The sequence below is a fragment of the Rhipicephalus microplus genome, chromosome X, assembly GCF_043290135.1.
Source record: "Rhipicephalus microplus isolate Deutch F79 chromosome X, USDA_Rmic, whole genome shotgun sequence".
NCBI classification, from domain to species: domain Eukaryota; kingdom Metazoa; phylum Arthropoda; class Arachnida; order Ixodida; family Ixodidae; genus Rhipicephalus; species Rhipicephalus microplus.
Window position 1 is genome coordinate 305,497,518 of NC_134710.1, and position 11,496 is coordinate 305,509,013.

An 11,496-nucleotide genomic window follows, 5' to 3' on the forward strand; every position below is an offset into this window, starting at 1 on the left:
ACATGTCATCGGTACTTTGCAAGGCATTTTCCATGTATTGCTTCTGTCAGAACGGCGTACGGGTCCCCCTAGGAGTGTGCTGAAGAACCGAAGCAAATGTGTGGCCGAAAACGCATTTCTGCAGAGCCCATCCACCATTACATAGTGAAGAAAACCAATTCACAAAGTCGGTGGTACATAAGGCTGCCCATGGACAAGTTCACGTCACTTGGCATAAAAGGAGAATAATATTCGCACAGGAGAGAAGTTGGGGAATTGTGTTTTGAAGTGAGGCATCTGCGTTGTACGCAGCGCTGTCAAAAGGTGATCATTGTGACTGTCCGCACAAATCGACAAGCTTGATGGGGAATGTGTTATTTGAAGGATTTAGGTTCGATCCCCGGTGGCAAGTTATGTTTTCGCCCACTTTACTTTCTTATCATTTACAGAATAATTATTAGAAATAACATCCTCTATACTTCATTTGGCGTTATTGTGTAAGTTTCCTTTATTTATTGTACAACAAAAAATGAGCCCTTAAAAAATTTACGGTATTCGGATGCAGTTTGGAACTTGAAAGTTTCATATAGCAAATCATTGCAAACTTTTTCACGATTATGTGGATCTAGAAGCCACAAGGTACGGATTTGATTCCTATTAGAAAAAAAAATGTGGATTTGCACACCTCTAACACTTACTTTTTATTCCTGAAGCCTGCAGCCATATCATGACGCAATACGTTTTGTTAGTTTTGTAGCATTGTTTCATAAAACCCTGTAGTTTTTTTACATCTTTCAAGCTGGCCAAGTTGGTTTTTTTAGTTGCCATAATGCTGAAATGCTTCTGCTTTATATATTTTACCAGTTGCTGTGCCTGATAGGAGAGGGCTTCGAGGAGATCAGCGACGATGTAAATGGCGCAGTGGTGCAGGTGCGTGCCAAGTTCGACAAGCTTGCCGTCTGGGCTGTCGATGTGCACCGAGCTGGCAACAACATTAGGATCGGGTGAGTTGGTTTTTATTTATTTATTTACATAGTTCCTTAAACGCCACAGTGGCATTACTGCAGTGAGTGTTTATACAAAGTCAGTACAGTTAATGGCATTTTTGTGATTGTAAGCAGCAACATAATAAAAAACATAATTATCACAGCATGCAAAAACCGCAGTTCATAAACAAAAGAAAATTTGGTGCGATATGGCACATAGCAAAAAGGTAAAAAAAGTGAAATACACTAGTCATATTATGACAATGAAAAAAGGCACCGTTGTCCCTAAGGTGTACTATATCTTCTGGATGTTCATTCTGCTCTCTAATATATTTTTTAAAAAGTTGGCTTTCTTCACGAGCTTACATTTCAATCTAGGGCCTACACTGTCTGCCTTGCATGTTGAAAAGTTGCTACGTGTGAGACAGTTGACAGTGAAAGCTTATCTCCCGAACTGTGCCCCCAGAAAGGGGTGAGGGGAGAAACTGGTCTTGTGGACCAAAATATTACGACAAAACAAACTTTTTCGAACTTTTTCTCAACTTTTTCTCTGCCTATAAATATCAAAGAGAATCTATAGATGTTGTATTATTACATTCTGATGATTCCTTATTTTTGCTACTACGTTTTAAAGTTTGCTTAATGTTTATTGTCCACTCAAAAAACAACCCTTGAAATATGGGCAATTTTGTCCCATTTTCTGTGCTTTTTATTGCATCATCTTTTGATCCAGCGGTCAGATCTTGATTATTGTTTATGATGCAAGGTTGTGAGCATCGCACACAATGATACCAGTATTGTAAAACGTCTAGTAGAGAAATTATTGTGGGATCCAATTGCCAAAAACACTGGGGTTCCCAACCATGTCTGTTGTGAAAACGTCTACAGTTGCTGTCTGATTTATCAGAGCTGGCTGGGACCACAGATTTGTCCAAGAAATTGTACCCCTGTCACACGGCACGTGTGATGTCATTCGCAGCGAATGACATTCCAAACGAATGTTGTGGAATCTTGCGTTTCGCGTCTAAACAGTCATGTAAAAAACATTTGCCATTGATGTCAATCTTTATCGGAAGCTAAAGTGATACCGAGAAGTTGGCCATTTATTTACATAGCATTGTCTAGATGATTGAACATGTAGTGCGATGCTATGAAACATAGTCAATAAAAGTGAAAATGTTCGTACACTTTCAAAGCAAAACTACTTTAAAGCCACTCACAACGTGCAGACGGATATATTTGGAACCATGGCCATATTTGGAACCATGGCACTATTCATAATTTTACGATCGCGATGATTGATGATCAGTGCAATCGAATAATAATTCTCTCCAGCTGCTGCGAATGAAGGATCAGAACCGACTGAAGCGCCTCAAGCTTGCCATTGAAAAAACTATCACCGATGACGAGAGATGCGTAGCTACGCCTACATCCCGATTCATTTACGTTTGGCTTTGACTTGGCCGGCGATTAACAGAGAATTGTAGTAACCAATTATCCATGAAGGATATTTGGTTTGAAAACACTCTTTCTAAACTGTTTTCCCACACTTGCGTGTGTATTTTGGTGATAGCGAAATCGGCAACACTGCACTAAAACAGCGAGAGTTTTCGAAAGCGGCCTACAGGAGGCGCCATAGCGTTAGGTCAAAGTCTGGGAAAGAGAGTATTGCTGCACAAATTTCTTCAATTATTTTATTCTACGTTAAAAATTTACCGAAAAGATAATAACCACCTTTAATAAACATCTGAACATCCCTTACACTCGCTTTAGGTGTCGTTTTGTAACCTCTTGTCAAGCGCCTGTTGACCAGAGTACACATATCACGCACGCTTCGACGAGTTCAGTGAACACATTCAGCGGACAAATGTCATTAGGTGTGAAAGTCATTCCCTGCGCCCATGAAGCAGCCACAAAGATGACATCAACAACTAATGTCATTCGCAGCGAATGACTATAAAGGTGCCATGTGACAGGAGTATGACAGTCTGAAAAAAGGTCAGGACATGATTGATAACAAAGCTAAATTGGATTATAACAGCCGAAAAAGTCCCCGATAATGCCTTTAGTGATGCTATGCTTGAGGACGAGCAGATTTGGATGTACTTGGGCTACGATAACATCGTCGGTTTATTGGGCGGCACCATTGGTGGCTCCATGGCACCAAGCAAACAAACTATGATGCTGGTCGCAAAAACGCGATGCAACGTCAAGTATGTCTGGTTGGATTTAATGATGTGCTCTGGTTTTTCTAAACCTGCACTGACATTGCATGTACACAAGCTTCCAGCATTTCGCCTCCACTGAAACGCTGCGGCCGCAGCCCAGACCAAGCCTGCATGTTGTTTCAGGTCAGTATCTAAGCACTATAACCACCGATTGCTTCTGAGCAACCACAATGGCAGAGAACATGTGACATGCAGGACTGCTCAAATACACTTGAAACACCACCAACATGACTAGGTGCGAAATGAAATAACCCCCCCCCCTATTGACCTATATGACAAGATTAAGAAGAAAACCACCTTATGATTATGAGAGACACTATGTTTCAATCTCTGAACAGACGCAAAGTATTATTTAACTGTCAGCAAGAAGTGACGCAGTGGCTGCCCCTCAGTTTTACGCTTCAGAAGAAAGAAAATGGACGCCGTGGCTACTTCCCACCCACTATCCATATCAATTATGCCTAACCAATTCCAACTTATCCAATAGTCAATTATTCTGCAATTCTTCTACATCCCAGTTTTACGGTAATTGCACAGAGAATGAAAGGCTGAGATTGCGTTTTTTTTTCTTGCAGATTGTATTTACATAAGCAGAGGTAAAACAGCTGCGCCATTTGCAACATCGTCGCCAGAACTTGTCTACCTTTGCCATCCTGTGTCGAACCACCTCTGTTACGCTAAACTCTAATATCACCACCTGACTGGAATGGAGCACCCGAACTTCGTCACTAGGTGCGCCGTGCCTGAAACTGCGGCTCAAACATATCATTTCCCGTTTCATTGTAACATTTATTGTTGCGGTATATTCAAGGCTGTGATCACTCGAGCAAATGCTACGAACTTTGATCGTAAGGCCCCGATAACTCAAGCGTGTGCTATCGCTGCAATCAACAGGGAAATTAGACTATGAACCCCTCACGTGCAGTGCTCCTAATGCCAAGAGACTGTGCTATAAGAGGATATCTTCAGCAATTCGCATGATTACGGGATAGGAAATTGAAGACAGTTAGCTTCCAGCCATACAACATGAAAATTTCTTGATAGCACATTATTGTTTTGCTCTTGCGCTGAAACTGTTTTATATACAGTCGAAGACAGGTATATCGAACTCGAAGGCGATCGCGAATTATTTTGATATATAAGCAATTTGATATAAAAAATACTACAGTCGAACAGAGATATATCGAACACGAAGGCGATCGCGAATTATTTTGATATATAAGCAATTTGTAATATAAAATACAGCCCTTGAGAGTTTACCGGTATTGGATAAACACCTAAAATAGGTGCCTTCAAGGATGACAACAAATTCTACATACGCGCCACAACAAAATGATTTATTTGCGTGAAAGAAATTGCTTATCTTGACCTGCTTCCTTGTTTTTGAAATGTCGAAGGCACTAGTCTCTATTATATTAAGGCTGTCCAAGTTCAACTGCTAGCTTCCCTTCTTGTGGCCGTTACAACGGCGAGTGACGCCGAATGCTGTTGCCACTTCAGTGGCGGAGTACACGCCTGTAGCCAGAACCTCGTCCGGACGATCCTCTTCGTAACATGAGCTGTCGGCCAAGCCATCGTAGGTCTCTGCAACCACGGCTACTATGTCCTCCTGAGTGAGACTCGCAACGACCTGGACACTGCAGTCTACTTCCACCAAATCGTCCACAGACACTTTATGTGGAACTGCTGCTGAGAAGCTGGACGACAACTCGTGAAACGCAGCTTTTATGGACTCAACGTCATTGTCTTCACCGTTTTCTTCAAGTTCCGCCGTCTCCAAGCCTGCCTTGCGGAAGCAGCTGACCGCTGTGTCCATTTTCGCGTCTCGCTAGGCGTTGCATTTTTCCGTGGGCGAAAACTTCGCGGAGATTTTCGGCCATTTCGTCGTCATCCAGTACTGGATGCCCTGGCTGCTGACAGCTTCGCTTTCCCCAGAAATGGTTTTGACAATGATGTTGTAGCGCTGCCTAACTCGGAGAGAAGACCCGGTGTTGTCGGCGAGGTGTTTCACCCAGTGCAGCGGTAAATCATTAGGCCTTGGCGATGAGCATCGGGGCCATCCACCGAAATGTTCTGCGCCACTCTTCTATAAACACTAGCCATAGAGAGCCTTTTCTACATTCCTGTGGGCAGGAGCGCGCACATGACAGGCTCCCGACGTTTGCTGCTCCACAGCCTTTGATTTGAAGTCTGCTTTGTTCTTCAACAAAGTACTCAGAGTGCTCTGTGGTATGCCAAAGTCGTCCGCGACAGTCGAACATTTCTCGCCCACCTCAACACGCTGAATAGCCTTCAACTTCATCGCAAAGTCACGCGTCTTGCACTTCCTGATGCTGGCCATAGCTACACGAGAAGTCGACAATTCAAGGAGCACGCAGCGGCCTTGAACACCGTACCCACAAATGAGAAACGCTGCACATGCGGTGGTACATAGGCAAAGCGACAAAGGCATCAATAAAGCTCTCGCGAGACGATGGCCACCTGCAAGAGCAACAGCAAAGGACGCAAACTGTGGTTGGCTAATCAAACTCGCAAAACAGCAACAAAAAATAAAAGGAAAGGCAAAAGAAAGAGGACGTTGGTTCTTTCATTGCTGCTCTTCAAGCCGACGGGGACGCAGTGAAAGCCTGAAAGAGAGAGAAACAAAAAAATAAGAAAAAAATTCGTTCCACAGGTTAAATACTGTGATGTCTGCCCCCTCTTACACCTATATTTTTTCAAGCGGTTCGGCTTATTTTTTTTTTGCGCAGGCGTCATGCCACGTGGAGGTCGCCGGGCGCTGCGAGAGCCGAAGTAGCCAATGCGCACCTTCCGAATTGCGCGGAGAGCTGCACTGCCATGATGGTCGCGGGGTGCGGTCAGTTCCGAAGTGGGCCTTTCATCTCGCGCGGTGTTCTACATATCTGAAGACGGGTAGAAATACCTTTGATATAAACGTGCGAATTTTTATACTTCTGCAAAGGAATTTCAAGGGGATAATGTAAGAGTTCGATGTACCAGAATCTTGTATATATGTGGGTTTGATATACTCATGGTCCACTGTATATTGATACGTGTATGGAACTGTCACCCCGACACAGCTGAATTGGCACCCAAATAAAGAAGACGACAACGTGGTTGTTGTGGGTTGGCTTCTCGAGTTTTTCCCGTTGGCCTGCATGACTGTGCGCTCTCTAAGCCGTTAGCAAGACCAGCTCTCGGTGAATAAATCTTCCCAGTTTTATCTTTTGGTGGAAGGTGCGGGGTCTTCCTACAACCCGGCTCTGGAACTCCGCTGTGGACGCCAGCTTTGTCTAGCCGCGATGCCTGAAACCGGCACTCAGGTCTCGCCTTCAGCGCCGGCTCCATCACCTGTGATTCTTCCAATCTTCTCGACCCTGGCACGTTTTCCGGGACGGACAGCATGGACGTCGAAGAATGGCTCGCATTATTCGAGCGCGTCAGCAAGCACTACAGGTGGGACGAAACGCTTATGCTGGCAAATATTCTATTCTACCTACGGGGTATGGCACGCGCCTGGTATGAGACGCATGAAGAACTAACAAGCTGGGACACATGCAAGCAAAAGCTTCACGATTTGTTGAGTCGGTCAGTTGCTCGTCAGATGGCAGTCAGGCAGGAACTCGCGTCGCGTGTTCAATCATCGACCGAGTCGTACGTCACGTACATTCAAGACGTACTGGCACTGTGTCGGAAGACTGACAAAAACATGTTCGAGGCGGACAAGATCAGCAACGTGTTCAAAGGCATTGCTGATGATGCTTTCAACATACTAATGTGCAACAACTGCACCACTGTCGACTCCATCATATCTGAGTGCCGACGATTTGAACAAGATAGAAGCAGGCGAATAACCCACCACATCACGAGACTACCAAACACTGCTGCGACTTCATCTTGCGAGGATTCTGCGGCGCCCCGTTCACCTGCGCCTCCTGCCAATATCGCAAGGATTGTTCGCCAGGAGCTTGAAGCCATGGAACCCGCTTCCTATCAGCCCGCTGCGCAAGACAACTGGGCAACAGTCTCGTTATTCAAGCCGTCGTACGTCAGGAGTTTGCTAACCTGGGCGTCCAGGTTCCCCAGCCCGCCAGACTTATGCCGCAGCCCATGAGCACTCCCGTCCACAACGCTGACCACCACTCTGCTCCACTTGTCGCTGCGGCAGCTGCGACTCCTCGGTTTCCACCACGCTACCGAAATCCATCTGAGTGGCGCACGCACGATGATCGACCCATCTGCTTTTCTTGCTCTCGAGTTGGGCACATCTCCCGCCATTGCCACAACAGGTGGTATTTCCGGCCAAGCTTTTCTAATGTCGACCGCCGTCAGGACCATGGACACTATTCACAACACGGTTTTCCGGATGACCATATTCGGGACCCTTCAGCTCGCCGTTCATCTCCACGCTCCGAACCGTCCTACGCTGACGTCGTCACCCAGAAACTGGTCTAGCCGCTCGCCGTCACCTCAGGGTCGGCCGTCACGCCCCCCTCAACGCCACCGCTCTCCGTCACCAGCTTATTCTGGCCAATTCCCGGGAAACTGACGAGTGCAGCTCCTGGAGGTGGCGCTGCGTTGACGACTTGGAACGAAAACCCTCAACCAGCTACAAATTCAAGACGCAATTTCCTTCGGGTGTTCGTTGATGGCCACGCCGTTACTGCTCTAATTGACACTGGTGCCCAAGTATCTGTTATGAGTTCTACACTTCGATCTCACCTGAAAAAGGTCCTCATACCGGCTATGTTCTCTACTGTTCGAGTTGCCGATGGAAGTCGAACATCGGTGCTTGGTATGTGCACTGCCCGCGTTACTGTTGCTGGCCACCACACTTCCGTTCTCTTCGCAGTCCTCCATACTTGCCCACACGACGTCATCCTTAGAATTGGCTTCTCAACCGCCCACTCTGCCCTCATCGATTGTTCTACCTTTATCTTACGGCTTGAATTGCCTTTGTGCACCGATTTCACTCCTCCATGTGGCACTCGGCTACGATCCGTGGAGTCTCTACGGCTACCACCCCAGGCTGCTATGCACATTCCTCTGTCGCCCTTCCCCTCCGTTCCTGATGGAGACTATCTGGTGGCTCCCCTCATCGATTTGACCCTTACGCACCACATCGCACTACCACATACTATAGTGGTTGTTGCTAACACCACGGTGCTATTTCCAGTTCTGACCTTCTCTACGTCGACCCAAGTTCTTCCCCAAGGCATCACTTTAGCCGATCTTTCCACCCTTGATGAATGTTCAATTTGTTCTTTTACCCCTGACACTAAGACCATGGCGAAACCTGTCATCACGTCGCAATATAAGGCATTTCTCGACAAAATGATATCCAGCGACCTCTTACCATCCCAAGTTGCAGCGCTCCGGGGTGTTTTATTTTCTTACCTGGATATCTTTGACGTCAACGACCGTCCGCTGGGCCACACAAGTGCCGTAACCCACCGCATCGACACCGGCGACGCCAGTCCACTCCACAAACGCCCTTATCGCGTGTCACATGCCGAGCGCCAAGTTATACAGATGGAGGTCGACAAAATGCTGAGCAAAGATGTCATTGAGCCTTCATCGAGTCCTTGGGCATCCCCTGTGGTCTTAGTTAAAAACAAGGACAACACCTGGCGCTTTTGCGTCGACTATCGCCACCTGAATCGGATCACAAAGAAGGACGTTTATCCTTTACCCCGAATCGATGATGCGCTCGACTGCCTCAACGACGCCAACTATTTCTCGTCCCTCGACCTTCGGTGCGGATACTGGCAAATTTTGGTCGACAACCGCGACCGCGAGAAGACAGCATTCATCACACCCGACGGCCTTTACCAATTCAAGGTCATGCCCTTTGAGCTGTGCAATGCCCCGGCTACTTTTGAGCGCACGATGGACTCTCTTCTTCGCGGTTTCAAATGGTCGACCTGCCTTTGCTATCTGGATGATGTAATCGTTTTCTCGCCCTCCTTCGAAGGCCACCTGTATCGTCCCTCGGCAATTTTTGACGTTTTTCGTTGCGCTAGTCTCCAACTGAATTCGTCGAAATGCTCATTTGGACGCCGCCAGATTCAACTACTCGGCCACCCTGTTGACGCCACTGGTGTTCAGTCCGACCCTGACAAAGTCCGTGCAGTCCGGGAATTCCCGGTTTCGCGTTTCGAACAAGAATTTCGCAGTTTTATTGGGCTCTGCTCATACTTCCGCCGCTTTGTCTTCCACTTCGCGGATATTGCTAGGCCCCTCACGGATCTCCTCAAAAAGAATGTGGCCTTTTCTTGGGGAAGGGATCAAGAGCATTCCTTCGCGTCGCCAATTACCGCCCTCACATCACCACCTGTGTTGGCTCATTTTGATCCAGCGGCTTGAACAGAGCTTCGCACCGATGCAAGCGGTCATGGAATTGGTGCTGTACTCGCTCAGCTACAGAATCGCACCTACCGTGTGATAGCCTACGCTAGCCGCCTTTTGTCGCAAGCGGAACAACATTATTCCATTACTGAGCGGGAATGCTTAGGCCTCGTTTGGGCTATTGCGAAATTTCGTCCGTACTTATACGGACGTCCGTTCGCAGTCATCACGGATCACCATGCGCTTTGCTGGCTGTCGACGCTTAAAGACCCTACAGAAAGACTCACCCGATGGGCACTTCGATTACAGGAGTACACGTTCTCGGTTGTTTACAAATCTGGAAAGCTGCACAGCGATGCTGACTGCTTATCCCGGCACCCCGTTGATCCACCTAGCTCCACTAATTTGGAATCCGATGCCTGCGTTTTAGCCATCACTAACTTTCTGAACGTGGCCGACGAACAGCGCCGAGATCCATCGCTGCTCACCATCATTGACTACCTTCAATCGTGTTATGCTGACCCTTCTCTTAGCAGATACCTACTTCAAGACAACTTTCTGTACCGCCGCAACTCACACCCCGACGGCGCGGAATTTTTACTCGTCGTACCGCATCACCTGCGAAAGGATGTTTTTCGACAATTCCACGACGCTCCAACTTTTGGACATCTAGGAGTCTCCAGAACTTACGACCGCATTCGACGACGAGTATTTTGGAAGGGCTTCTACCGCTCTGTTCGCCGTTACGTCGTATCATGCGACCTTTGCCAGCGCCGAAAGAAGCCTACGACTCCCCCTGCCAGTCTTCTGCAACCTACTGAAGCTCCAGCCGAGCCATTTTATCGAGTGGGGTTGGACTTACTAGGTCCCTTTCCTACTTATACAACTAGAAATAAATGGATTGCAGTGGCGACAGACTATGCCACTCGGTATGCAATCACTCGAGCGCTACCAACCAGCAGCGCAAGCGACGTTGCCGACTTCCTGCTGTACGACATTATTCTCCAGCATGGCGCTCCATCTCACCTGCTCACAGACCGTGGTCGCTACTTTATCGCGTGTGGTTGATGATTTACTCCGATCTTGTGCTACCCGTCACAACTTCACCTTATCTTACCAACCTCAGACTAACGGCCTTACGGAGCGCCTCAACCACACATTGACAGACATGCTTGCCATGTACGTATCTACCGACCACACTGATTTGGACATAGCTCTTCCGTTTGTGACGTTCGCCTATAAATCGTCGCGTCATAAAACAGCGGGCTGTTCCCCCTTTTATCTACTCTTCGGACGTCATCCCTTACTGCCCTTCGACACATTGCTTTCATCAGACCACCCATCCTCCACTTCGTACGCTCAGGATGCGATCACCCGGGCCCTCACGGCATACGCGGTAGCGCGCGCTCGGTTATCGTCATCACAGACAGCACAGAAGTCCTTTTATGACCGTCGACATAGAGATGCCATTTTTTCTTTGGGATCTCTTGTTCTCCTGTGGCTCCCATCTCGACGTGTTAGCCTCTGCGAGAAAGTACTATCGCTATACGCTGGGCCCTACCGAGTCATTCGTCAGGTCACACCTGAGACCTACGAAATTGCCGCTACCACAAACTCATCAGCTGCTGCACCCAGAACGGAAGTAGTCCACGGTTCTCGTCTCAAGCCCTACAACACCGACTCGCTCATTTAACAGGCACCGAGACGGTGCCCTACGGGCCGGGGTGATGATACTTGTATGGAACTGTCACCCCGACACAGCAGAATTGGCACCCTAATGAAGAAGACGACAACGTGGTTGTTGTGTGTTGGACTCTCGAGCTTCTCCCGTTGGCCTGCATGACTGTGCGCTCTCTAAGCCGTTAGCAAGACCAGCTCTCGGTGAATAAATCTTCCCCGTAACAATATATATAACTTCACGACAGTGTTCAAAAAATATCAGGAAAGATGGCGGT

The 11,496-nt window shown here is 47.5% G+C and overlaps 1 pseudogene; it reads left to right on the top strand.

The window, feature by feature from the left end:
- Nucleotides 1–5,847, top strand: part of LOC142761767 (eukaryotic translation initiation factor 4E-1A-like) — a 28,250-nt pseudogene extending 22,403 nt beyond the window's left edge.
- The last annotated feature ends 5,649 nt before the right edge of the window (nt 5,848–11,496 follow it).